The sequence below is a fragment of the Desmodus rotundus genome, chromosome 13 (genome assembly GCF_022682495.2).
Source record: "Desmodus rotundus isolate HL8 chromosome 13, HLdesRot8A.1, whole genome shotgun sequence".
Lineage (NCBI taxonomy): Eukaryota > Metazoa > Chordata > Mammalia > Chiroptera > Phyllostomidae > Desmodus > Desmodus rotundus.
The window spans coordinates 73111760-73139425 of record NC_071399.1 but is presented as its reverse complement, the minus strand read 5'-3'; the positions used below and the strand labels follow the sequence as shown (position 1 = coordinate 73139425).

Genomic DNA, 27666 nt, shown 5'->3' with positions numbered 1-27666 from the left:
TGTAAAGGACTTGTCTACAGTACAACAGCTCAGACGGACAATATGTATGTATGTATGTATGTATGTGTGTGTGCTCACACATATAAGGAGAGTCAGGGCCGCTAAAGGGGTTAGGGGTGGGCTTGGCCAGAGGAGGAGAAAAAGTCACTAATGTGGGCACTGAGCCTGTCTGAGTCCCAAGGCAGTTCCTGGAGCAAGCCCAGCTCAAGGTAAGAAAATGAGGGACCTTATGTAAGATCTGGCATAAAGAGGAGATACACTTTCATGATTAACTATGGAGGCCAGCATGCCGCACGCATGTAACTTAGAATCCTACGTATCCTCGCCAAGAATTCAAATGGTTACCTAGAAATTGGAAACTACCTCTGACACGGTGAGAGGGATGTGCTTATGAACACTCCATTCCTGTAGAACAGCAATGCGAAATAAACCGTCACCTAAGAGGTGGTTTAGAATAAGATCGGGGCCCTGACTACGTTGCCACACACCCATCTCTCAAAGGCCGGGTGATCTTGGGAAGAGTATAAGGAGTATAAGCAGTATTTGCCTGATAACGTTTGGGAATGTGGTATCTTCCTCATGGATTTACCTTGAGGATTCAACCATGAGATGGACAGAATTCATTTATTCTCCTTTTCCTCCATGCAGCAAACATTCACCCTGTCCTTACTAGTCCTAGCACCCAGAACAAGGGTTACAGAGGGCAATTTGCATAAACTTGCCGCTGCCTTCCAGGAGGGCACACATTAAATAAATGCCTAAATTCTAAAAAAATTGCTGGGCAAATAAGAGGCTCAACAAATACTATTTTCTTTACTTTCTCAATTTTTAAAAATAATCTGAGGTATGCCTCTTATTTTAAACTTTTTAAAATTTCAAACCTGTGAGTGACCCTTGATGTATGAAAAGGAAATGATTCTTTTATTCACCTCTAAACAGTTACCGAGTGCCTACTGTGTGACTATGGCGTTATTACTAGTACCTTTGTGAAATACAGTCTGATACTTGATTTAAATTCACAATGTGTCTACTGTGTGCCCGACACAACTGAGTGATTAAGGGGATAAATAGCTATTTGAAATGGTTTCTGGCCTTAAAATAATCTGTTCTAGTATTGTGCAGAATTTTGTTCTGTTGCCAGGAATTTTGTGTTTTGACTCTGAAAGAGCACTCCTGACCTGTTCCTCGTCTCTAATCTCTCCTGTCAGGGCGAGATGAATCTCTCCTACCCTCGTTCTGTGTCCCCACGGGATGGACTTGTTTGCTGGATCCTTGGGCTGCAAGGGGCTTCCTGGTGAGAGGCCTTAACCTGTTCCCCACACCAGGTAAGCATTTGCTCATCAAGGAGACTTCTAAAGAAAACACCCAGAGGCAGATCCTGACTCTAAGGTAACTCCTTCCATTTCATTATAAATACTTCTCTAATGTGCATCTTTCTGGTTTGAGTATAAGTGGGGCAATGTTACCTGGATTGCTGTTATAAGCCTGTGTAACTGAGAATTGCAGTGGAAAGATTAGATTTGCTTTATTGGCGGTGATACACAAGGAGAAGGGGAATGAGAATGCTGAAAAACCTCGAACTCCGCGTCTGCCTCCTGGCAGTTGGTTTTAAAGGGTGAAATGGGGTTAGGGGTCTTCAGTGCAAGATCAGCTCTCAAGCATCTTCTGATTGGTTGGAGCTGGAGTAACAGCTGTTTTAGGAGTTCTGCTCCTCAGTCCTCCAGCTTGGTGTGAGGATTGATGTGATGGCAGCCAATGAGAGTCAGCCCTTCTGAAAACGGTGGAGGTTTTGTAAACATGACTCAGGGTATGCATCAACATGTGATTTGAAATTCTAGAGGTGGGACTAGTGCCCCAAGACCCAGATTTATGTCTGAGAAAGTTGATTTAGGTGAATGTAAGAAAAGAGTCTGGTCTCTGGCAAGCAAGAAACTTGGGGGTGGGTGGGAGCTTTGTCCAGAAGGGATTCACCTGGCACCTGGGGTCAGTTGACACATGGTCCCTATTTGTTGAGTGGTGGAAAAGAAGAATAAATGAATTCTGCTCATCTTAGAACACATGTGGTATTTTGACAACGACACACACACACAACCAAATAAAATGGAGGATATTCATCCTCCCCGGTGCAGTCCACGCTGACTTCTCATGAGTACCAAGCTCTTTTGATGACCCATGGTGCCTCATTGCATTCTGATGATCCCTTTTCTGGGAGCACGTTACACAGCTTACAGGTTGCAGTGTAGCTGAATTAAATGGAAATGTTGTTATTCTCTTACATTTGGGAAATAACAGGGTTAAACCAAGGGAGAGAGATTGCTTTTAACTGTAGGACTTCTCAGGGGCATTTTTACCGACTGCAGGGTGAATCCCTCAGGAGATGTGACATGCAGTATTCTCTTGTTTTTAAAGTATGTTTATTGATTATATGCTGTTACAGCTGTCCCGATTTTTTCCCTTTGCCCCTCACCACCCAGTACCCCCTTCCCTCCAGCAATCCTCCCACCTTAGTTCATGTCCATGGGTTGTGTATTTAAGTTCTTTGGCTTCTCCTTTTCCTATACTGTTCTTAACCTCCCCCTGTCTATTTTGTTCCTACCAATTATGCTTCTTGATCCCTGAACCATTTTTGCCTTTCTCTCCCTTCCTCCTCCCAGCTGATAACCCTCCACATGATCCCGGTACCTATGATTCTATTCCTGTTCTGTTCTGGTTGTTTGTTTAGTCTGTTTTTGTCTTTGTTTTAGATTCAGTTATTGATAGTTGTGAGTTTGTTGTCATTTTAACGTTCATAGTTTTGATCTTCTTTTTCTTAAATAAGTCTCTTTAATATTTCATGTAATAATGGCTTGATGATGATGAATTCCTTTAGCTTTACCTCGTCTGGGAAGCACTTTATCTACCCTTCTGTTCTAAATGGTATTTGACTTTTGGATTTGATTCTTCTGCAAACTTGACGTCTGCAACACACTGTTTGAGAAGCACTGTGTTTGGCTGTTGTAAGTAAGAAACACAATTCTCCCAACAGTAATGAGATACAATTGAGATCAGTTTTACTTTTTGCTAAATTCCTGCTAAGGAGAACTCAACGGTCTACTATTGTCTTCAAAGAAAGAAAATCTAATCAAATGTTAACTCTGGTAAGTGGTAGGAAATGAGCTCCCAAGTGTTAGGAAAAGCCAGACAGCCTCCCAGCAGCATTCTCCCCACATGGCCGACCTCAAGGCCAAGCTGAAGCTGCCAGCCGAATGCCTGGGGAGATTCCCATGGAAGCAGATGGTGCTGCCTGGAGACAGTTGTCCGCAGCTTGGCATCTGGGCTTGTGAGTGCTGTCCAGCTGAGGGCCGTTCGGGCAGAATGCTGGGTGATGGGCTTCCCGCTGAAACCCATTAGCGCTCTCGCACAGCACATCCTTCTCTTCCTTAAAAAGGGATTTGTACTTTCTAAAATCATGTCAGAAATACCTGCCCATGAAAATGTGCAAGGCCAATTATGTCCTTTAAAAGACCAAGTTTAAGGACAGAAAAGTGTTAATAAAGATGGGGGTCAGCCATTTAGTGAAAGCTGATGCTAGGACCTGGTATCCGCCCTGGAGTACATGGGGAGGAGGGTTCTCCCTGGGGGATCCCTGCAATAATACCTTCTTAGTGACAGGGATTGTTTTCTGGACCAACTTGTAGTTAGGCTCCTCTAAGACTTCCTCTTGACTGGGCCTTGACTTTGGGCTTCTGTATCTGTCCCAAGTCCAGTTTTAGCAGGAATCCTGCTGAGTCAGTTCAGAGAGAACCCTCGCCCCACCCCTGCACCTTGATCTCTGCTCACCCTCCGTATCTGAGAAAATCTCCACCCTTGATATTTGGTCACTCTGGCCTGCCCTCAACAAGAATCCTGTTACATTGGCTTAGCAAAAATCTCCCTTCTCTTGATGTCTTCTCTTAGTAACTTTCCATTCACCGATCTCTCACATTACTTCTTGGCTGTAAATCCCCACCTGTTCTTTCTCACTGCGTTTGGAGTTGAGCCCAGTCTCTCTGCCCTATTGCAGGAGTCCCGACTAAAGCCTTCGTTACCCTTTTCACAGGTATCAGAATAATTTTTTCTCTAACATTAGACATGCTTTTTCCACTATGTAGCGCTCTGCTTGGGATCCTTTGTGCTTAGTTACAATTAGCAAAGGTGGAAAGCGAACGTTTTGAGGAGGCACTCGGAAGGAATGCCTGAGCAGAGATGCTCGTTTTCTCTTTGGCTGATTCATAAACAGCTAGAACTTCAGTACAATGGGAGCTAAGAGAGGATCACCACGGGGTGAGAGAGGGGACAGTTCCTAAATTATGCCCCCAGCAGAATGCCTATAAATACATAATATTATAAATATGGCCTATCATTTCCATAAGTTAATTTCCCTATGATTTTTCAAAATTAAGCTCAATGTTAAAAAATTTTATAGAAAAAATGATAAATAGTTCCATAAAAATTCTTCCTTGGGCCTCCTCTAAATAGACATTTAACTTTTATGTAGTTCTAGCTCTGCCTAAAGAAGTCCGACATCCTAGTTTGTCCAGAGCGCTGTACAAACTGGCGGTCTGATTTGGACAGCTGTCCCAGAGCACTGTCTGTCTCAGCATTTGTCCTAGACAAAAATCTCGTTTACATTGTGAGTTAATGAATCCCAGAACCCTGGCTGCTGTCGGTTCACCTGATGTGGCAGTGCGTACACCTGTGTGAGCCCTCACTCTTTGTCAAAAACTCTGTCATATGCTTCGCACACTCTGCTTTGTGTTCTCTTGGCTTCAAATGTCTTCTGAGCCTTTGGCCACCTGGTCACTCAGCCACCTGTGAAGCCACATGTGTGTGGTGCTACCCAGCTGCATGTGAAGCAATTGATTTTACTTGAGTGCAACCAAATGGAGCATTTCCTGCCTGCATCTTCCACCTCCCCCTCCTGCTCTGAGTTCTCCCCGTTGCACTCCAGGAAGGAGACTTTGCAGAGCCCTTTTGGCCCCCTTGCATAGGCAATGTGGAGTGCGGGATGTTTTTACCTATGTACCCAATATTGACCAATGCAGGGAGGGACAGGAGCGAGCAAACGACTCTACTCCTCTTTTCCTTCTGAGACCCAGTAGCTGATAAGATTCGTGGCAGATAATTGCAGGAGATGGAGCTACCAGTGCACATGACACCAAGTGGTACCCAGCTTAATAGCACTGCTAGTTACTCTCCCTCATTTCCTGCTTCATTCTGCTTTTCCTTCACTCTTGTTTCCTGGGATTGAAGGTTCTAAGAAAATAGCAGAATGAAAAGCCACCTACGGTTTTGCTTTGGGCTCTGGTTTCTGAGGAACCCATGCTAGTAAAGGTACTCATAAATCTTTCAGCTCCACACCTCCCTTTCCATTCTTCCCAGAGATTCTGGGGATGGGACTCTGCAAATTACATTTCCCAGATTGCTTTGCCAGTTTGCATACAGTTTCTGCCAATAGGAGGCCTGGAGGGCAATGGGAAGTTGAAAAAAAAAAAAAAAGAAGCTGGGAGAAAAGATTTCTCCCCCGCTCCCCCTTCTTTCTGTTTTTGACAGTCTGGCCACAGCAGTGGCAGTTAGAGCACCCCGCCTCCAGCTGCTTCTGCCTTCCCCAAACCAGCCTCAGGTGCACAGAGGCGGCAGGTGCAGCTGGGTGATAGCCCCTTCGGAGCACCCCTCCAAGCTCTCAGGCACCAGGCCCCCACAATTGCTCCTTTTCCTTTACCTAAGGGCGGTCTTAGGGAGGAAGCAGTTTCCTCCAGTTTTTATCTCAGTTTTGTTTTAGAGGATTTGTGTGAGGATTAAATGAGTCAATACACAAACATCCGATTCTCATGATGTGCAATAGATTCTACAAAATCGTGGGAACCCTAAATTAGCAAATACTGAGCCATGACCCCCAGAGGAAATATGCACACAACACACTTCTCTCACACAGATTATAATCTTAAATCCTAAAAATAACTCATCCTAGTAGATTCTAGTTTACTTTACAAAAGAGAAAATGAAGAACAAATATGAGTGGTTTGCCTTGACTTACCCTAAGGCCACCACTGAACAGTTGCTACGGATGTGACTCCAATTCCCTCCCACTGACTCCAGAATCAGAGCTTCTCCAGCTACCTCACACTGCCCCCTATCGTCTCCGTCCGCTGCCTGCTTCCTTCTGAGAGCTGACAAGAATGCTGAGCTGCAAATTTCAGGCACCTTGTGTTTTTGCTGCTCTGCACATGTCTGCAAATGGCCTTCAAGGCATGAGGAGTATTGAATTTGGGGTTACAAATAAATGTTATTGAATAGCAGTGAGTACGGAATCTCTGAATAATGAAGGTTGGCTATAATTAATTTAGAACCTTACTTGGCACACAGCAAGTATTCAATTAATGTTCACTGGTACCTTGTTATCTCCATTTTACAGTTGTGAAAGTGTAGACCATGTAATTTGTGTGTGGCAGGGGCAGAACTAAATTCTTGCCTTGGTTGATCTGATTTCAACACGTATGTTTTCAATCACTATGTTGTGTCATTTCCAACTTCCTCAAAAATTCTGAGTTGTAACCTTTAGTGACCATATCACACTTTATTCTGATATATAATGATTTCCTTAAACTATTCTGGTAATATTAAAGATGTAGGTAGGTTTCTATTTTTTACATAACAATTCTGCAGTGAACTTCTGTGTGCTTCTATTGTTCTGCTTCTACTGAAATCCTCAGGAATAATAATCTGACACAAGTGATATAAATACCTTTAGGGTTTCTGCTACATGCTGTTATTTTGTTTTCCTCAAAGGGGTTGTTTAGTTAACTTCACCAGAATTTATTCAGTGTATCAGTTTCACCAAAATCACACCAGGCAGTCTAAAATTGTTTCTGTTAACAGTATAAAATTATTTCTTGAGGTTGTGTTAATTTTAATTTCTCCATCTTGGGGAAATGTCTTCCCATACATTTTTTCTGTTTATATTTGCGTTAGCTGTGATTTCTTTCTCTCCTTGAATGTTTCAAGTTTTATTGTTTGTTGAATACATTTGTATTTTCTATGTATTAATAGAAACTTTAAGAGGTCACAGTTAATACAATTTTTTAACCTGTAATTACTTTTACATTTTGGCATTTTTTTTAATGGCAGAGGTGATTATGCAGTTTAGTTTTGAACTGAATTTGTGGCTTCGTTGCCGTGGTGAAGACAGCCTGCATCGGCGTTCAGACGTAGCTGGGAACGAGCCAGCAGCACCACGGGGTTTGCTGGGGACTTGGGGAATAATAATTTGATTTGCCTCTTTAATCATTTTATTTTGAATCTTAACTTCCCTTATTTGTAAAAGGAGTGGGTTTGAAAGGTGATCTCTAAGGCTTCTTTGCTACTGAATCCATTTGTTTCTAAGTGAATCAAGTGTGATTCTGGATAAATACAGGGGAAAACTATTCTGTAAAAATTTGTGTGAGATATGGCAACTGTATAGTTATGTTTGGGCTGCCACAACCTAATACCATAGACTGGCTGGCTCACACAACTGAATTTAATTTCTCACTGTTCTGGAGGCTGGAGTCCATGAGCAAGGTGCCAGCTGGGTTGATTTCTGGTGGGGCTCTCTTTTTTGGCTTGCAGACAGATGCCTTTTTGTTTTGTTTTTTCATTGCTTTTTTTGTTTGTTTGAATGCAGAAAAAAGATCTCTCTCTCTCCCCCTCTCCCCCTCTCCCCCCCAAAATCCTATCAGGTTAGGGCCCAAACATAACCTCATTTAATCTTAGATACCTCCTTAAAGGCCCTGTCTCTAAAGAGTCACATTGGGGTTAGGGCTTCAACATATGAATTTGGGGGGGAGGGGATGGGGACACAATGCAGGTCCCAACAGTAACCAGCTGCCTTCCGCAGCTGCAGTGCTGTTGGCATTCTGATTTCGGTGGACCTGGGGTTGAAGGGAACTACGAAACCTGTGGGCCTGTCCGGCCTCCTGTCTTAGCTTTCCCAGCATTTTCCAGGCACGCCAGCCTTCCTGCCATCTTACCTCCAGCAGACTGCTCGCCAATTCCCACCTCCGGGCCTTCCCATCCGCTCCTCTCCTGTGTGAGCCACTCTTGCTCTCTGACTCTTGCTCTCTGTCTTCGATAGGCCAGCTCTCTCATCCTGCAGGCCTTAGCTGTGCAGCTCAGCCTAACGTACTTCTTCTACCACTCCTGTGCCACCAACCTTGGTTCTGTGTGTAGCACTTTTCCATTTCCTGAAAGTGGCTTCTTAGTTATTTGTTTACTTGTTTACTGCCCACCTCCCTCTCCGTGGACTGATCTGCATGAGAGCAAGGACATTCTCTGGTGTGTTTCTTCAGCTCCTACTATATTGCCTGTTACGCCTAGGCTCTCAACGTTATTTGTTGAATGATGGAAGCCATTACAAAACTTTCAAGCTGTTTCAAATAAAAAATGGAAAGGGGTAACTTTGCAGCAAATGTGACCCAGATATTGAAGTGATCATTTTTGTACCCAAACAAAAAGGTTTCTTTTTCAGAGGGTAAAGCTGGTTACAGGCATACACCACGCAAGAAAGACAGACTTGAGTTATCCCTTAGAAATTCTCCCTTACTTTCCGAACAGTCAAGGTGTTACACACGAGTTAGTCTACTTGGACTGGCGTGTGGGACAGCAAGAAGGAATTAACTTCTGAGGTTCGGATTTAAGAAAATGAAACCTGATCAGATCACAGATAATCGCCGTGCCAAGATTTAAGATGATTTCAATTCTGCAGCAAGCTTTGCTACACAACCAGGAGTTCTACCCTGCAGGTACCATTCACTGGCACATTATTCCTAAGGAATTATTTATTGAGCACGGGGAATGCAATTGATCCTCCACAAAACACAAAGAGAGACTCGTCTCCGATGGCTGTTCCTTCTAGATGGAAAACAGAAAACAATTACAGTGGCAAAACGCAGCCCCTCACAGCAGGAAGCAATTTAAAGGTACATGAATTGTTAGTTGGCATTTCTCTTATTTATATGAAACATCTAAACAATTGACCCTATTTACTTTTTGATATACGTATACAATTGGATTGCCTCTTTTTCTAATCTCGTCCAAATTTTCAATGGCTGACGAGGTTTTATTTTGCAATTTATATATGTATATTAAAATAATTATGTTTTGAGGACTAAGCTACATGTGTATATGCAGAAAATTAATATGGTTTGTTGCCCAAAATCTTTGGGTTACATTGTGTTTAATTTTGCCTATGCATTTTTTAAGCTTTCATAGGCCAGGAGATACAAATAAAACATATGTGCAATATATAGAACTAGTATGTAGAACCATTCCAAGTAAGAGATTTAATTCCATCCAATTGTCTTGTGTTGGTTATAAGCTTCTACTAATCTAAATTAGGTTCATAAGCAAACTGAAATATATACCTTGTTTTATGAAAATAAAAAATACCGGAAGCATGAATTCTTCCCTAGCAGATTTTTGGATAAGATGGGAACATAAGTTGAGTATCTTTATTTTGTTACCTTCAAATACATTTTATGTTGAGAGGGAAAATGGGGTATAAATATTAAAAAAATTAGTGAAATACTAACCTTTCCGTTAACCCTAACCAGGATGGTTTTTCTTAGATGATGGTTTTTCTTAGATACAGGTTCAGGTTTATTTGGACTTCTCTCTTTGACATTGACTTGTTGGGAAATCAAAGATAGCCCTTCCGTCAATTTTCTTTAAATTTGTCTCAAGTAATGGTAGCAATATGATAGAAGAAAGAGTTAATAGCTCAGGGGAAAGTCTTTCTCAGAGTGTGAGGGGTTTGAAAAGTCTGAGGAACATTCAGAAGTGTCAGAGGTCCCCTTGCTCGTAATTCTCGATCCTCACTGGTTGAATCTAACTAAACATAAAAGAGCCAGTTAATACAATAAGTTTAAATAGATGGTCAGTTTCATAGGAAAAGAAAGATTAAATTGTAGCTTGACTCCGTGGAATGATCTGGTTGAACTGGGGAGACCGCCCTTCTCTTTTGAAAGCCCCATCCAAGTGTAAGGCCAGCTCTCCCTTATCCTCTAGTGGGCAGTGGAGGTCAGGCTGTAACTTTCCCCAGCCCGTCAAAGGGTGGGGAAGGAGGAGAGAGAGTCTATAGAGCGGGATCTATAATGACGACACAGGTTTAGACCCCTTCTCTGGCTGCCCTCTGCCCGATTCCACGTGGTGGTGGCCAGCATGCCATTGTACTTGCCTGTCCTTCCACCAGACACGCACCAGGAGTCTTCTGACCTTGGAATTCCTAACCATACTGACTTCCATTCTCACATAAAGGAGCATGGAATTGCCTGATTCTAATCCAAGCTCCAGTGGGTTCTCATTTCGGTCCTATGTTGGACTTCTTCCCAGGAAAACTGACAGTAGGAATTTTTTCCCCCAGAGAAAATCCTGCCCTCACCCTTAAAAGGTTGATTTGATTTCCAACAACACAATTATTCAAAGTTTGTAACAGTGCATTTTGCAGAATCTGTTTTATTTGTGTTTCAACGATCTGTGTATGGGATACCATTACTCGGCTACATCATCTGTATTGTAGTTCAGTGTTTAAAAGCATCTCCTCCTCCAGTGTTCAAAAAAAAAATCTTGGTGTACAGTCTCACCGATCCAGTTATGACCAGTTGAAGGACCCCAGGTCCTCAAATCATGTCATTTCTTTAACATTGTTTCATTATAAGTTGATGAGATGCACAGAAACTTAACTCTTGTTCATATGAATGAGCCTGTGGTAAAACTGGCTTCTTTGTGCTTTGCTTTGCCACAGTTCCAAGAACCTACCTACTGATGATAAGTGAGAACTTACTATATATGTTGTCCAAGGTACCTTCCAAATTCCACCCGTACCATTCAGTTTTTCACTATGCTCTTCCTCAAAAGGTTCTCCAAGGACTTCCTATGATTGTTATTATTTCTATTATGATTCTTTTAAATGGATTACTCTTCTAGCTTAGTGCATGGTGCCTTAGAAAGCCTGTGTTTTGATCCAGTGTACCTGGGGGATAATTCTTGAAGTCATAGAGTCTCAAGATGATGCATTTGACCTTTGTATTTACAATCTAAATTACTTTTCACTTCAGAAAACGGGCAGCAACGATACTTTCATACCCAAATACACGCATGCCACTCTATTAAAATAGTTGGGAAAAGGTTATTGGACCAACAACACACAAAACAGAGCAGTATAACACAAATAGCGAAAGCAGAGCAGGAAATGCCGTCACCTTGTATCTAGTCAGGGGATTTTGTCCCGCAAACAATCTGAAGCCTCAGCTGAGTGCTCTTTGTAGCCTGCTGAATGGGATTCTAAATCAGAATCCCGTGACTGTGGTGGGTGAAAACAATGTATCTGGTTGAATTTACACTCAGGAAGGGACCTTGCCTGGATTCAGATTCCTTTGAAGTAGAGTGAGGTGATTCACAAGGGCATATCCATCAGTTACAAAAACTCAGTTGTGAAGCTGAATAAAAGCTAATGAAATAAATATCTTTTCAAGTCTTTTGTCTCTGCCTTATTCAGCGTTCAATGAGGGTATTACTGCCCTAGCTTAGGAAATCACAGAATGAAATGTATTCTGAGGTTTAAAGATGTTTTCAGCGATGACAGATCCAGAAGGAGGACAGGGCAGGGCACAGGCACATTTGCATTTGTCATATCCAAGGCCAGTGAGTAGAAGCCGCTTGGAAAGATAAAGAGCGTCGGGTTGGAAGGGCAAACCCCAACCAAAGTGCAGGAGTGTCAGCGTGCAGCTGGTGGGTCAGTGCAGTGAAAAGGAGGTCTGAGCCCTCTGGAGAGGGATGAAGAGGCAAAGACTGAGCAATCTGTTTAATCATGATAGGTGTTTAGCAGGGAGTCAAGTTCCTTCCTGCCTCTGCTTCCGGGCCAGCTCGAGAGAGGTGTGGCCTGTGGGAACCCTGTGTGACCTGGGGCAGCCAGTCTCTCCCGAGACTGATGTCAGTGCCACCCCAGTGCATGGCAATTTAGTTCCCAGTCTTTTCCTACAGCACACCCCAGAAGACAGCTGGAGGAGACCAGTTAATGGGACATGGTTGGGAAATGTTTATTAGAACAGCTTAAATTGTACCGACAACTACCAATTACTGCGTGTTTAATAGACATTGTGCTGTGTTTCACAGACATTATTTCATTCAACTTTCATAGCAATCTATGAGGTTGCTTTGATGCTCCCCTTTTAAAGACGGAGAAATTTGGGCCTGCAGAGGTTAGACTGGCTGACCTGAAAGAGATACGGAGTTGAGATTCAAATCTAGATGTGATTCCAAATCCTGCATCCTTAACAAGCGTGATGTACTGCCTCTCCATGTAGCAACTAGACAAGTTAATGAAGTCAGCTGCTTATCTGATCCCAGAATGTAGTGCCTGTCTCAGAAGCCTTTCGGTTGCCATGTAGGTTTCCGGAAACCCATTCTGTTCTTTTGTTTGGACCAGGCACAAGCTTTGGCAATTAAGAGCATATGCATCCTAGGAAAACATACATTTCAAAATTGATTATAACCTTATACATTTTAATAAATCCACTAGTACAGTGTTTGAAAACATTAATTTTAAGACCATAATATTGTCCCATAAATAAGAACTGAATGACTGAGAACTGATAGTACTGTTACTATAGTTGCAAAGCTCAATAAGATTATTGAAAGGTAGACAATTTTTGTAAATGGAGAGTTTTAATCCTGATTTGTAAGTCTTTTTATTTTAGTCCCAAACCACTCAAGGTGACAATGATTGCCTCTTCGCTGAATCTAGATGAACACCAGTTATGTGCTTTTTGTGGCCAATTACGCACTACTTTGTATCTTCTGTCGATGTAAACAAACATCTCCCTTCCGTGCTGGTTAAAACGTGGATTTCCTTCAGGTGTCAAGCCCTTACCTAGCAATGACATTTATCTTAATTCCCGTATCAGGATTTCATTGAGGACTGTTGCGTGGCCCAGTTTCATTCACTGAGATGCAGAGGGAAATCCATTGGGTGCTTCTTGGATTGGATTCTTTGTTGTTGTGGAAGAGTCCCACAGGAAGAGACATACGTCGCTTCCACGTCGCTTCCACGTCGCTTCCACTGGGTGTTCTTGTTTCTGGTTCTGTATCTATTGGAACATTGGCGACTACCTTGTAGCCATGAGGGAGCTATTCTGAGAATTAGCAGAGTAGAAAGATGAAGACATATTGGCTCCTTGATGACCAATTTAAATTTCCAATCCTTATGCCAACGGCCTTATTAATATATGAAATAAATGTATCCTTGCTGTGAATCAGTTTCCATTTTCCTATTATTTGTAGCTCCAAGCATCCTGATATAGATGACATCCTATTCCTTTTATCATTTAAACATACTTATAGAATAGAAGAAACTTGTATTTGTTTGGTAGCATTCTTCAAAAATGAATCTGGGTTTGTTATTTAGTATTTTGCAAATTATGCATTTCCTTAGATAATAGATAAGGTGGCATAAACACATCTTTGTTAAGAGCAAAAGAAGACATTGAAATGAGTAGAGAAATAGGCAAAATTCAAAATAGAGGGTCTGTTATTAAAAATAGCATAGAATTTATATGTAATTCATGTTTAGTTTTTTAATTGATTTCAGAGAGAGGGGAAGGGAGGGAGAAAGAGAGGGAGAGAAACATCAGCGTGAGTGAGAAACATCGATATGTTGCCTCCCATACACGCCCCAACTGGGGACGGAACCCGCAACCCAGGTATGTGCCCTGACCAGGAAGCTGTGACCTTTCGCTTTATGTGGTGATGCTCCAACCAACTGAGCCACACCAGCCAGAGCATAATTCATATATTTAGAAAAATTTAAATGATAATTACGCACTGCAACAAGTGGGAAAATTGCCTTAGTAAAGCCATTTATTCAGTCACTCTGCCAATTAGCATTTATTGCACATTAGTATTTATTGTGTGTTAATATTTACATTGAATACTGTGCTCACTCCTAGTTTTACTATTCAGTGTCTGCCTAGAGGAGGCTGTAGTTAGAGGTGAGGCAAGATACATGTATTTTATTTACTTCTGTGCAACAAAAAGCTCCTAAACTTAGCAACTTAAAACAGTTATCTCGCAGTTTCTGTGGGTTGGGAATCCAGGCATAGTTTAGCTAGTTCTTGTGCTTCAGGGTCTCCTGCAAGGCTGAAATCAAGGCTTGGTCTCACCTGAAGGCCTTCCTGGGGAAAGGTCCACTTCCAAGCTCACTCACATGGTTTTTGGGAAGTCAGTTCCTCCACGGCTGAATTCTGGATTGAAGACTTTATTTCCTTGCTGTTCCTGTAGTTCACCTCAGGCAACCCGCAGTGCCTTGCCTCCTGTTCCTCTATAATGTGACGTCACTCACTTTATCAAAGTGTATGAGCTGAGGTGGCAACATAGTCTGCTGGCAAGACAAAGTCATAGTCTTTTATAACTAAATCAAGAAATGGCATCCAATCGCTGTTGCTGGATTCTATTATTTGAAGCAAGCCCCTCTGTCCAGCCCACGCTGAAGGAGAGGGGATTATGCCAGGTCACGAATATGCAGGAGCAGGAATCCTTGGAGGCTGTTGTCTAAGTCTGCCTGCAGCAATGCACATGTAAATATTTCCCATATCCAGCCATGGGTGGTGCGTTCCAAGTGCACAACACAAAATAGGGGTCGTAATGGGGGGAACCCATTCTGGGGAGAGGCACCGAGAAAAGATAGTATGTACAGACCTGGGCACTGGAGTCAGACTACATATTTATGCGCCAGCTTGTATGGCACCTTCAGATGTCACGGTGGAAATGCAATGGGGAAGTTGCTGTTCTTGGCACGAGAGATTCACTGAAGCACGACGAACAGGCGAGTGACCCCTCATGTGAGACCTGTGTGGGATTCATAAGGCAGAATGGAGGGGGGTTCTGGAGGCGCAGAGGCCAAGGGGAAGAGGATGGCGGTGCTGAGAAAGGGGAATGATGACTGAAACGGTTTTCGGGTTGTGGGAGTGCAAATAAAAGGGTGTGCGAGAGAGAGACACAGCAGTAGAAAGAACTGGTTTTGGTGATAATTGAACTGTGAGCTAACTGAAGAGGTGAACTTGAAGATGACTCGTTTTGACCCTGGAAGTCTGGGCTAATGAAAGGGAAGTCAGGAAATTGATTTTGGGGTGGGGGTTGGGGAGCAGGAAGCACTTGCAGTTTGGGGTCTTGCTAGAGACCCTCTCAAGTTTTTACTCATAACAGGTTTGTCTCTTGACCAAACATTAGCAAAAGTCTTGTGTTGGGGCAAATGCGCAAAGGCAAAGCTTAGTAAACCACATTAATATCTGCTATTCTAGAAGACTGTGAAATGTATTACTACCATCATTGAATTGCTGAGATTCTGTTTCTCAAATTCCCCAGATGGAATTTCTGCCTAAATAAATAGCCATCGGATGACATTATGGGTCAATTTATCATAGGGTATTATAGATAATCAATTTACAAAGCATTTGGGAAAATTTTCCTGTAGCTGTTTTATTGGCTACTATTAGTGTCACATGTCAACCATCTATTATTTTGGATTTGCAACGGCAGCTAGTATTTTACAAGAAATCTAATCAATTTGGCACACAGAGGCTTGTTATTGAGGTAAAATTCTCACAATGAGGAAAGCTTCTTTCGTTCCAATGAGACTACACCATGGCTTTAGGTTCCATTATTGTAGCAATATATAGTTACAATTGTACATAAGTAGGCAGAGCAATTCTGATCGATAAACTATGATGGTTTAATTCCAGAGCATGTTAGAAAATGAGAAAAATGGAGTGTTGGAAAACTGAATTTTCGTTTCTACAGTTGTAATACTATACATGGAAACAATCATCTCAGTTTTTTATGAAAGGCAAAGCTGTCAGCCAAACTACACAAACTCCCTACGAGCAGAGCTATGCCAGGGCTAACGTCGAGAGCAAATGTATCCATTTTGTTCCCAGGCTGGTGGCAGAGTCCACATGTTTATTGGAACTTTGCCTCGGCCCAAGCCAGGAGTCTCTGCAATATATAACACGGGCAGTTCTTGAAAGGAACTTCACAAAATGAAACAAAATACAACTAATAGATGACATTTCATTTGTAGTTCTTGTCTGGCTTTTAGTTATGTGAATTCATTGGCATGCAACTAACAAAAGGCGGCCAAAAAACCTAGAAACGGTCTGAAAAAGGCTGGCTCATTCAAGATCCTTGGATATAGATGAAGATATGGCTGAAGACACACTATTTTTTAAAAAATGATTTCCCAGGTAGGGAGCCCACCTTACAGCAGGCATTTGGAGGCTGAAGGAAGTGTACTGGAGACTATTTTACTGAGCAGTGGTGAGGAGACAGGAATTGGGGAGGTGGGGACGTGGGGTTACCCCCTGGGGTGGTGCAGGGGAGATACTGGCCAGGGGAGGGCGCTGTGAACACTTGTGGAAAAGCCTTTGGGGAAGAAGGAAGCAGCCCTGATCACTCCGTGGGGTTTGCTGCCTGGGTCCTGGAGTTAATGAACTTCTTTCCTAAAGCGGTGCTTTTGATTCACTTTTGTTCTTGGTTCTCACTGACCACCCCGGCTTTACCCAGTTCTTGGGGAAATGTCTCAAAGTTGCAAGGATTAGTATTCGGCATTTCCTGAAACTTTTTTTTTTTTTTAAGAGCGAGGGGAAGGGAGGGAGAAAGAGAGGGAGAGAGACGTCAATGTGTGGTTGTCTCTCATGTGGCCCCCACTGAGGACCTGTCCTGCAACCCAGGCATGTGCCCTGACTGGGAATCGAACTGGTGACCCTTTGGTTTGCAACCCACGCTCAATCTACTGAGCTACACCAGCCAGGTGAAACTTTTTTTTCTTAAGATCATTTAATAACATGTGGCAACTGGCAGATTCATAGTTTCATATGAGTTTTGCTAAAAGTAATATATTATCTTACAAGTGGAGACATCTCACTTTTTGTTCTAGAGAAATCCCCAATTTTTAACAGAATTTAAACTGCTGAAATAAATGTAGAAACAAATGTGTCCCATGGATTTGCTGACTATAGTCATGTGTGAGGAAAACCGCACGTTGAAGAGGCTGGGAAGGATCACAGCTGTGAAATTTTTGCAGTACTTTTGCCAAGTTTCAGTCCCTCCCTACTACCCCCTCCATGACATGTTAAAGATACAGCTTCCAGAAATCAAGGGCATGTTAGGTTCCAATTATAAATTGAGATGAAATCCTTAATCCATTAAAAAATTTAAACATTTTCAAGTTAAAAAGAGACAAAGTAAGCTTAATTTCCCAAAAGATTGTTTTAATTTTTAATGACAATTTTTGGTTTATTTTTAAGTTATAAAGAAAATATATTTTCATGGTAGAATATTTGAAAAATACAGGGTACTAAAAAGAAGATACTACATTTAATTATCCCCACCTTTCCTCCATCAGAGATAAACTGTTAGCCTTTTATGTTTTCTTCTAGTCCTTTCTCTCTGTTATATCAAGTTTATGAAGTTTAAAAAGTTAGCTTCAGATTTTATACACGTTTATGTGCCCTACCTGTTTTTATTTAACACGAGCATTTTCTAATGTTATTACAAAGCTTTATAATAACCTATTGAATAGGAGTAATATAACTTGTTAACTATTCCTTTTGTTGAGTACTATTTTCTAAATTTTCACACTTGGATATACAGCTGCCTATTTTCTCCGTTGCCAATATCCTGATCACAAGTGGGAGACCACAGTATTTCTTAGGACAGGTTCTAGAAGCAGATGACCGCACCTAAGCATGGAATCGTTTTAAGGCTCTAGATACCCACTGCCAAGTTGCTGTCCAAATAAATTGTATGTTTATCCCTTTGTAGTACATGAGATGTAGTACATTGTAGTACATCGTATTGAATTCTTCTCAGAACTTACCATTAAAATGTTAGAAGAAAGTTGTGTATATTTGGGTTTAAATTTGTATTTCTTTAATGAGAAGTAAAACCAAGCATCTTTTCCCACTCGTATTTCTTCTTTAGCAACTTGTTCATCTTGTGTGCTTGCCAAGGCTCTTTCGATGTCCACTTCATCCTCTTTCTCTCCAGAGTGGCTGGGAAACTAAGCTTGGGTTTTCCCCAGTCTCTGAAGGTGAATTGGGTTGTACAGACCAGGTACGTAGCACAAGTTCCGACAGGTGGGAAGTGGGGCGGATGCCCCCGCTCTGTGTGGTTGTTGACATGGCCCAGAGCCCACCTTTCGTTGTGTGGCCGCCAGCTTCATGGATGTGAAGCTCTTGTGATGTCAGCAGCAAAGTGACCAGGAGAGCACAATTGGGATCCTGGCCTCAGCAGTATGGCCTCTGAGGAAAAGCCTTAATTTGGCTCCCTGGGTCCCATTTCCCCAGGCATTTCAAAGATTTTGGAAGCACCTAATATCCTCTCTTAAGTCCTTTTCTGCTAGAAGTATCTGAAGTGGTTTTTGTTTCCCTCACCGAGCCATGGCCGACGCATTGCCTACTCCTTAAATATTCGGGACTCTTCCCTTGCGGTGTGTTTGTATGGGCCTGTGTGGCACATTTTACTAAAGGATTTAGTAATTTCTGTTGAATAGCAATGCAAAAAATTAAAAGTGTTTAATAACCATTTTCATAAGGAGCTTTTAGCTACGACACCCTAGTATTAGTGTTACTATATCTATTAGTACTCTTTATTCATTCCAAGATTCTTTATTTCTGTTTTCTAGATTCTATTTTCTTTAGGTTCCTCATTAATTAACTTTATTATTATTTTAAAATTATGAAATATTTACTTTTTACACATAGAATACATAAAGGTTATAGTCATTTTTATTTTTAATATTGCTTACTGTTATTATTAGCATGTTTTTATCTGTCAGGAAAGAGCCTCCTTATTTTCCTTTAAAAGCCTTGTTTTGGGATTCATATCACTTACTTTTCAGATTAGCTTAAGAAATATGTTGTTAAGTTCTATAAAGCAAGTCATAAGCTAATTTTGGAATTACTGACCTCTTTTATTGCTGAGTCTTTCCATCCATGAATATGGTTCACTCATTTATTCAAATGGTTTTTTCACGTCTCTCAGTAAAATATCTTGGTGACAATTTTCTAACATTTTTACATTTCTTGTTAAGATTATTCACAATCTGTTTTACCTTTATATTTTGAATCAATTTATTTCTGGCATCTGGGAAAGATATTGGCTGTAGTGCATTTATTTATATCTGACTACTTTTTTTTTTTTTCAGTTGATTCTCTTTGGTAGAATTACTGTTCTTTATCTCTAACATCTTTTTTCCTACCTTACACTGGAAAGCCAATTCTTCACTTGAAGATGTAGGTATTTTAATAGTTTTCCTAAAGAAGGAAGAGAGATGATGCCATGTTTATTCAAACACAAGTAGCACTTACTGTAAGTCTATGCGCTGGTGGTTCTTTACTGGACGCTAATGGGGATGTAATGAGGAGTCTCTTGTCTACGTGGGGAAGCAAGGAACAGGTGCATGGACTTTTGAACAAGAAGTGAGCTATTTCAAAACAGCTGAAGAAGACCTTCTGGAAAAGGCAAAACTATGGAGATGGTAAAATGATGAGTGGTTGCCAGGGGTCTGGGGGAGGTGGCGAGGGACGAATTTGGGAAGCCTAGGGATGGTCAGGGCAGTGAAACTCTTCAGTGTGGAAATGCCAGGGTGGATACATGACATCACGCATTTGTCAAAATTCCTGGAACCGGAATACAAGGAATGAGCCCTGATGCAAACTATAAACATCAGTGAATAGTTAGGGATCGATGTTGGTTCCTCTATTGTAACAAATTGTACCGCACAGTTGGAAGATGTTAATAGTAAAGAAAAATGAGAGTAGAGGAGCCAGGGAGTATATGGTATTTCCTGCTTAATTTTCTGTAAGCCTAGAACTGCTCTAAAAAATGTGGTCTCTTGGTTAAAAATAAAATAACTAAAGAAAACAATAGGAAAGCTTTCATAGAATAGTATGGCCAGATGCATAGTTCAGACAAAACTTGTAACGGTAACTCAGAGGAGGGAAGTGTTATTTCAAGCAAAAGTGGTCCGAAAGCATTGTACAAAATACTCTAAGCGCGACTGTGAACGACTGACTAAGATTTGCCTGGGCAGTGCCGGAAGGCCGGCTGGTATGAGGAGGGCAAGGAGGTAGAAAGCTGTCAAATGCAAGAGAGAGGGCTAACAACTTGGCTCAAATGTAATATTTTTCTCAGTTGCGGAAGGTAGGCTTTAAATGGAGTTGAGGATATTTTCGAAGGCGTCGAATGTCAGGCTAAAATGTTTGGGCTTGAGTCTCTAAGCAACAGGGAGCCACAGCGGGGAAGTAAAAGGATCAAGGTGAAATTTGAGTATGAAAATAGACTCCCAGAAAGGGGAAGATATCCCTTTCCTGTCCTGTTGTGACAGGCAGCCAGCATGGCAGTTATGGAGGTTTTGTGGAGGTGGGCAGAATGCTCTGCACGGATCGCCCGGGGTCTGTTCAGTGTGCACCAGCCCCAGCCCCGGCAGGTTTGGCCTTCTTGTGTCAGCCGGCCGCCTGCGGGCTGCTGCATCCGCTTTGCGGGCACTCACAGAGAGGACCATGGGGCTCTGGGAGATGCTGGTTCTTCCTGTCCCCCACCAGCCAGACCTCATGGCTGACCTCGCCAACTTCTCCTGGGAACATTTCTTTCCTCTGTCATTTGTACTTAAATATTTGTCTCCAAATATGCTTCTCGGGTCTCTGAACCAAGAAAATTCCTTAGTAATAACTTGTGTGAGAGTTTAGTTTTCAATTCTGGAATCCATCTTTTTGGCTATCCATCTTGTTAGCTACATGATGAGGTGGGCGTTCCGTGACAGCAGTTTCTGAATTCCCCACTGGCTTTAATGTTCTAAAATTCTACCTCCAGCTCTTCTCCTGTGTTTAGGGTGGGAACTATAGTCCTGAGAAGATAAATCTCTGTTCTGTTTCAAGGTTGGCTCCAGTTCTTCCACGTGAGGGGTTTTTTTGTTTTTTTTTTTTTTTTTTTTTTTTTTTTTAGGAATCATCATTATTACTGGGTAAGATGAGAGTAGTCAATATACCAGCAATGAAGAACACATTGGCTTTGGCTTCGTTAAAACCACTTGGTTACATAGTAGAGGTAATTTGTGAAAAAGAGAAAAATACAAGTGAATGGGAATTGGTAAACTGGAGAAGAAGAATAAGACAGTGAAGGAAGAGTATTTTCATCACAAGGTGATGAAAAAGAATATTTGAGCAAAATAAATGGGAGCAAAATGGGAGCTAAGACCAGAAGAGGAGGAAAGAGACATTTAATATTTAAATAATAAAAATTTCAGTGGGAAAGGATGATCAGAAGCCAATGTGAGTCAACAAAAATAACCTACCTTACCATCCCTCGATTTTCCTCCAAAAAGGCATTATAGAGTTTCTTAGGGATACAGTTTCTATCAGAGCTTAATTTCCTTGGAGCTTAAAAATGTAACAATGGTTTTGAGAGACAAAAATACAATGCCAACATCTTTTTTTAAAAAAAGATTTTATTTCTAGAAAGAGGGAAAAGGAGGGAGAAAGAAACATCAATGTGTGGTTGCCTCTTGTGCACCCCCCACTGGGGACCCAGCTGCAACCCAGGCATGTGCCCTGACTGGGGATGGAACCAGAGACCCTTTCATACCCAGGCCAGCATTCCAATCACTGAGCCACACCAGCCAAGGCTCAATGCCAAACATCTTAAAAGCAGACTTGACTTTTGGGCAAAAGTGTGAAGAAAGCTGAGACATGGGGGTTCTTCTACCAATATTTTAAAATATTTCTTCTTGACATCCCTCCATGGTGTCTGCTGCTCAGGTGCCATGCCCAACCAAACCCTCTAAGACAATGTCCCCTTTGCTTCCCAACATGGCGCCATCCCAGCAGGGTTCTTCCTCTCTCCTAATCTGTTTCTGCTTCCTCTGGGACCCCCTCTCTGACAGTTATTAATGGGTGGCAATGGCTTGTTAGTTAACTTAAGAAATCTTAGCCAATCTATGTTGGCTAGATAACTGACTACATTCTTGGACAGCAGTGTTTTAACTCTTAAAGATGAATGCTTAGCAATTTATTTATAGGCCTGGTTTAGGGAAGGGGATATTTTTAAACAAAAGTGGTATTTTTTATCTGGCCCTTTTTCCTAAGAGGGCCAATGACATGAAACTGTTCAAATAAATTAGTGTTACCTTTTTGATGGCTGCCCCATAAGGCAGGGAGAGGTTTGCATGCCAACATGGGGGCTGCCTGATGTGCCTCACAAATCCTTTCATTGTATATTTGCACTAGCAGGCACGGCATGGAGTAAATTCATTCTTCTGTTCTTCAGAGTGATATTCATTGACCTATATACTTGATAATCTGTGTAATATGTTTGTGCAGGAAATTGCAATTGTAGAAAGACCTTGCATCATAGGAAGAGAGAATGTACTGGAGAGGATATTTTCAATTTATCAAGATGGGAAGCGGCTTTTTCCAGTGTTCCTCAAATCACACAGATGGCTTATTTATTGATAAGGATGATCCCCAAAGCTTTGGATAATACGATAGAACACAGAGGTGACAGTATTAGGTAAAATTTTTGTGAAGTTGTGGGAGCGAAAGCCTGATTACAGTTGGCTTAAGAGCACACAGAGGAATTCAGGCAGTGATTTTGACAGCTCATTGGAGGAATTCGGCTATGATGGGGAGGAAAGAAATGGGGAGTAGCTGCAGGGTTAAGAGAGATCATAAGAGGGTTGTATTTATTTTACGGGGGGGAGAAATAACAGTATTTTTTATGTTAGTGGCGAAAATCAGCAAGAATGATAAATTGATGCAATTTATTGAGAAAGTTGGGAGACTTCCTAGAGTGATAATCTTGGTTAAATGAGAATGGGATGAGGCACGTAAGTTGTTGGCGGGGGGTGGCTGGATTTAGGAGTAGGGACAAAGCACAGAAATCAAAGTGAGAGCAGGGGACCTGGGCCCAAATGCAGGAGAGTGATTGGATTTGAAGGAAGGAGCTTATGGAGTTTTCTTCATATTTATTGCTTCAATTAACAGTGAAGTCAGAAGCAAGGGCATTGCAGAGAATGAGGATGAGGAGAGGACAGGTAGGAAAGAGCCATGTATTTATTAGTCTCGGGCATGAGGAATTGCCTGGGTGTCCTGGCCTTTTTGTGGGGTCTGGTATAATATGACTAGCCTGATAGCCAGTTAATAGTATCCAGGGAGTTTAGTGTGGCCAGGGTATAGGAGCTGGGCAGGAGAGCTTCCCAGAGGTCTGAGTGTCCCTCTCGATCTTTGTGGATGGAGACTCCAGGCTGTCGGATGGATGATTTTCAGTGCACAGACTCCCTCTTGATTTACGATGACAGGTCACACACAATGTCATTTCCCATTGCGCTGAGATTCAGATGAAACTGAATTGTGCCGACCTAATGAATTCGGATAGACATGCACTGTTTCTAGGCTGGTTGTTCTCTGACTCTTCGAATAGTGATGCAAGTGGAATGAAATTGGATCTTTAAAAAGACCTTCCCTGTTAAATCATGAGATAGCCACTAAACACAATGTACTTTTACTAGTTTCACAAAACTATTAATACCGATCGTTATTACATGCAGTTAATAACCAAGAAAATTTCTACCATCCCAATGGGGACATATTTGGAGGCGCCAGAGGCAGTTCTCCAAGTCATGCATACTCATTGATTTGTGTCCTCGAACACGTGTCTCTGATGACAGTCTTTCTGCAGTCCGTGCCACATATGGGCAGTACCTTCAGGTGGGGGCTGGATGGTTCTTTAAACCATATGCTTTGGGACTGAAAAGGTCACGGGGAAAGCATTTTAATACTTTTCAATTGAAAGGGAGAATCCAATCCAGGAACAAGTGTGGATAACAACTTTCTCCTCAGAGGAAAGTACCACTGTTTTTTTGGTCTTTAAATTGCTAATTTCAATCAGGCATGACGTTTTGGTTGGCTGAGAGGTGCCAGTAGCCACGGACTTCAGAGCCTTGAGAAAACCCTGGTGGTCCTTGGCGAGAGCAGGCAGGAGGACAGATGCGTTCAGGATGACTTTTTCAAGGCGTGCCGTGCATCATTCTTCAAGGGAAGCTGATGTTATTAAACCATCTGCTGTAGGTCATTTAACACATAATCCATCCACTGAAAGAAAGTAGTGCCTTTCTAAGCCAAAAGCAGGGGGAAAATATGTCTTTATAGGACCAATTCAAATCCATGCTGGCTGCGCCTATCACTTTGCGTGCAAGACAGGATCTAAAATGCACAAACACACAAACACCTCAAAGAGAAATTTTCCCCAGCTCTCCTGAAAGACTGGGGAGAGAAAAAGGTGGAAAAAGACATTAACAGGAGGGATGAAGTATTTTTACCCCTTTGGAAACATGTTCAGTCTCCGAGAGCATTTTTGTCCTGTTTGTAGGTGACGGGACTTTGGCAGTGAGCCTGGGCTGTGTTTCCAGCTGCTTGGCTCACTGGAGGCACACAGCCAGGGACCGGGGCATGTTGTGAGTCTAAAAAGATCCTGTACTTTTGGGGGAGGATCCCCTCTTTCCATTTTCACAGGGCTGCCAGTATTAATTTTTACCTTTCTGACTTGGAAACAAAATGTTACTAGGTGAAAATTTCCAGACATGTAATACTGTTCAAGAAACAACTCATTAAAAAATACTTAGTATTTGCAACTTACTCTTCACTTATGGTTGATTCTGGAGCATATTTAAAAAAAATAAGTGGAAATTTTAGTCTCAAATGAACTATATCCATCTAAATGTAACTTCAAATTACGAGATTTTCAGGTTGGTACAGGGCAAAGTGAATGTAAGCTACAGCTGGCCCTTGAACAGTGGGGGTTTGGGGTGCCAGTGCTCTCTCCACAGTTTAAAATTCACAGTATGAATTTTGACTCCCCCAAAAGTTAACTACAGCTGGCTCTTGATATTTTGGGGGAATTAGCCCCAGCCTGAGTCCCCTCCCCCACCCCCTGTAGCTACCAAAATTCGAAGACGCTCAGGGTCCTTATACAAGATGGTAGAGATCAATGCAAATAGTCGGCCTTCTGCATCCGTGGACTCCCAGTCGGGAATGGAAAATACTAATTTCCACCTGTGGTTGGTTGAATCCCTAGATATGGCACCTGCGGACACAGAGGGCCAGCTGTACTTACTGAAAAAAAAATCTGTGCATAATTGAAACTGCTTAGTCCAAACCTGTGTTGTTCAGGGTTCAGCTGTACACGTGGGCATTGGAATTTATTCATCACAGTAGTTAGATTAGTGTATTTATTTTACCCGATGGGATAGGTGAGTTCAGCATACAAAAGGTGATTGTGTCAGTTTAGCGGCATACTATTTATTTATAACTCCTCAAAATCAAATAAGCATAGTAAAACAAAAATTTGGTTCAAGCATTCTGAATATGTGATGGTGATCAGCTCATTCACAGTTTCTCTCTCCTTCCTTCCTTCCTTCCTTCCTTCTTCCTTCCTTTCTCTTTCTTTCTTCCTTTCCTTTTCCTTTTCCTTTTCCGTTTCCTTTTCCTTTTCCTTTTCCTTTCCTTTCCTTTCTTTTTCATTCACCTAACAGTATTGTGCTTGTGCCGTTTCCCAGGAGTATGCAGAACCCCAGACAACACGCAGGAACTAAGGCAGACATGGTCAGCATGATCAAAGGCCACACTGGAGTCAGGTAGCCTACTATTAAACAAGCAGTTAACACAAAATACAGTAGATAAGACAAGTAGAGTTGTTATAAGAACATATAGGAAGAAAGATATAAGAACATGTAAGGAAGAGTCCCAAGGTGGTGGATGGTCAGGGAAGCCTCACTAGGGAAGGAAGCATAAGAGACTAACTTACTGTATTTTTTCAGACTATAAGATGCACCCCTTCCCTCAAATATGGGAGGAAAAAGGGGGTGCATCTTATAGTCCGAATGTAGCTTACATTTACATTGGTGAAATATTATGTTATTTATGTTATTAAATATTTTGCCACATTTTTTGCTTCAAATTTTTTTTTTCCTATTTTCCTCCTCGAAAACCTAGGTGCGTCTTATTGTCTGAAAAATACGGTAATGTGGTGGCATGCGAGATGGGCTGCAGCCCACACTCTCTCCTTTTATCTTGCCAGGGACATTTCTACGCAGAGGCCAGCCGTGAACAGTGCCATCTAGGAACCGAAGTTCTGTAACTCCCTGTTCTTTGACTTAAGGGCCTTGACCAGACCTCATTTTCCTTGTCTTTGCATAAATAGTATTTGGTTGTATGGTACTTAGCAGACAGACATCTTAAGATTCTCGTTCTTTGTCCTGCCAAGTAGAGGGAGAGGTTGGGGTCACTATGTCATCAGCTTGCGTTAATGACAGTTGGAGGAAAATGAATTATTACACTGCCCACTATGCATATGAATTATGGCACCAGCTCTTTTGCATATTATGACTTTATAAATTCATATGTGAAATCACTGCTGTCTTTATCTGACTGTGACTCAAAAAACTATTTTAATTCCTGATATCCTGTTGTTCAGTGTTAGTGGGCCTAAATAAGATGTCTAGAGTAGTGGCTTTCTGCAGGAGGCTGTGATAATCTTGGAGAGGTCAGTGGGAGCTGTTGATAATGATGTTGAATTAGGTAGCTGGAAAGCAACTTGAAGGTTTCTCTCTACAGACACACACGCAGCTTGGGAACAATCAGGAAAAGTTGTTCCTGATTCACAGGATTTGTGCAATCATCCTATTAGAAAAAAACTTCTAAAGCAGGAACAGATGTATAGGGTTAAAGGGACAAAGTCATGAGATGTGGGAATTTGGCTAGAAGCCTAGAATAGGAGAGGCGGAAGAATGTCACGAGGGATATTTGGAGAACACTGCAGTTTGGCGGTTGAGGAGCTACAGAGAAAGTTTCAAGTTGAATCTCTAGCATGTAGCCGAGCCTGGGTGGCAAAGGGCCTCGAGTCTCTAGGATGAAAATGGCTGGAAGATATAGTCCAGCTTTTGACTAATGGTATAATTTTAAGGGAACTTGCAAGTTAGTCCCAAAGACCCAAATGTTGCTGCAATTATAGTACAGTAATTACACCAGCTGCATGAGAAAAACAGTGGCTGAACCAAGTGAATTTTTCCAACTTCAACTCAGCTGAGTAATGACATGAAATGGGAAGGGCCTGGAATCCTTAGTCTGTGGAGGAGAAATTATTTATGAAACTGTGGATAGTGACATCAAATTGTGTTCCATATGAACAGTGTCGCTCCCTATCATGTTCTGGGGCCATGGTTTGGCTTAATACCAAGTACAGCCGCTAGCCACAGTCACTCTAGTTAGCAATGTGCCAGAATACTTGCTAGGGTGTGTTCCGTCCTTTTGTGCCATGTGAGGAGGCACTCTGAGTGGACACCTAGTAATCCACATTCAGTCCTTTCCCACCAACAGATATGTGGGAAGAACACCGTCCAACTTTAGATGGCAGGAGACTTTTTCAGGAAGGTATCACGAGTGAGGCCCAGAGGCGTGTGTGGCTTGTGTCTTCCTGAATTTGAAAGAGTGAATCTGTGTCATACAAATGCAAGAAGATGTAAACTTTCCACTTAATCGGACTTAACTAGGAAGAAATTCTCAG

General features: G+C 41.9%; 1 long non-coding RNA gene across 1 annotated transcript in view; it reads left to right on the top strand.

The window, feature by feature from the left end:
* The first annotated feature begins 1146 nt into the window (after nt 1–1146).
* The window catches only part of LOC128779849 (uncharacterized), a 123252-nt gene continuing 96732 nt past the window's right edge, over nt 1147–27666 (top strand). Inside the window, exon 1 of the long non-coding RNA XR_008425929.1 lies at nt 1147–1325. This is a non-coding gene — a long non-coding RNA (uncharacterized lncRNA). The remainder of the gene's footprint in view (nt 1326–27666) is intronic.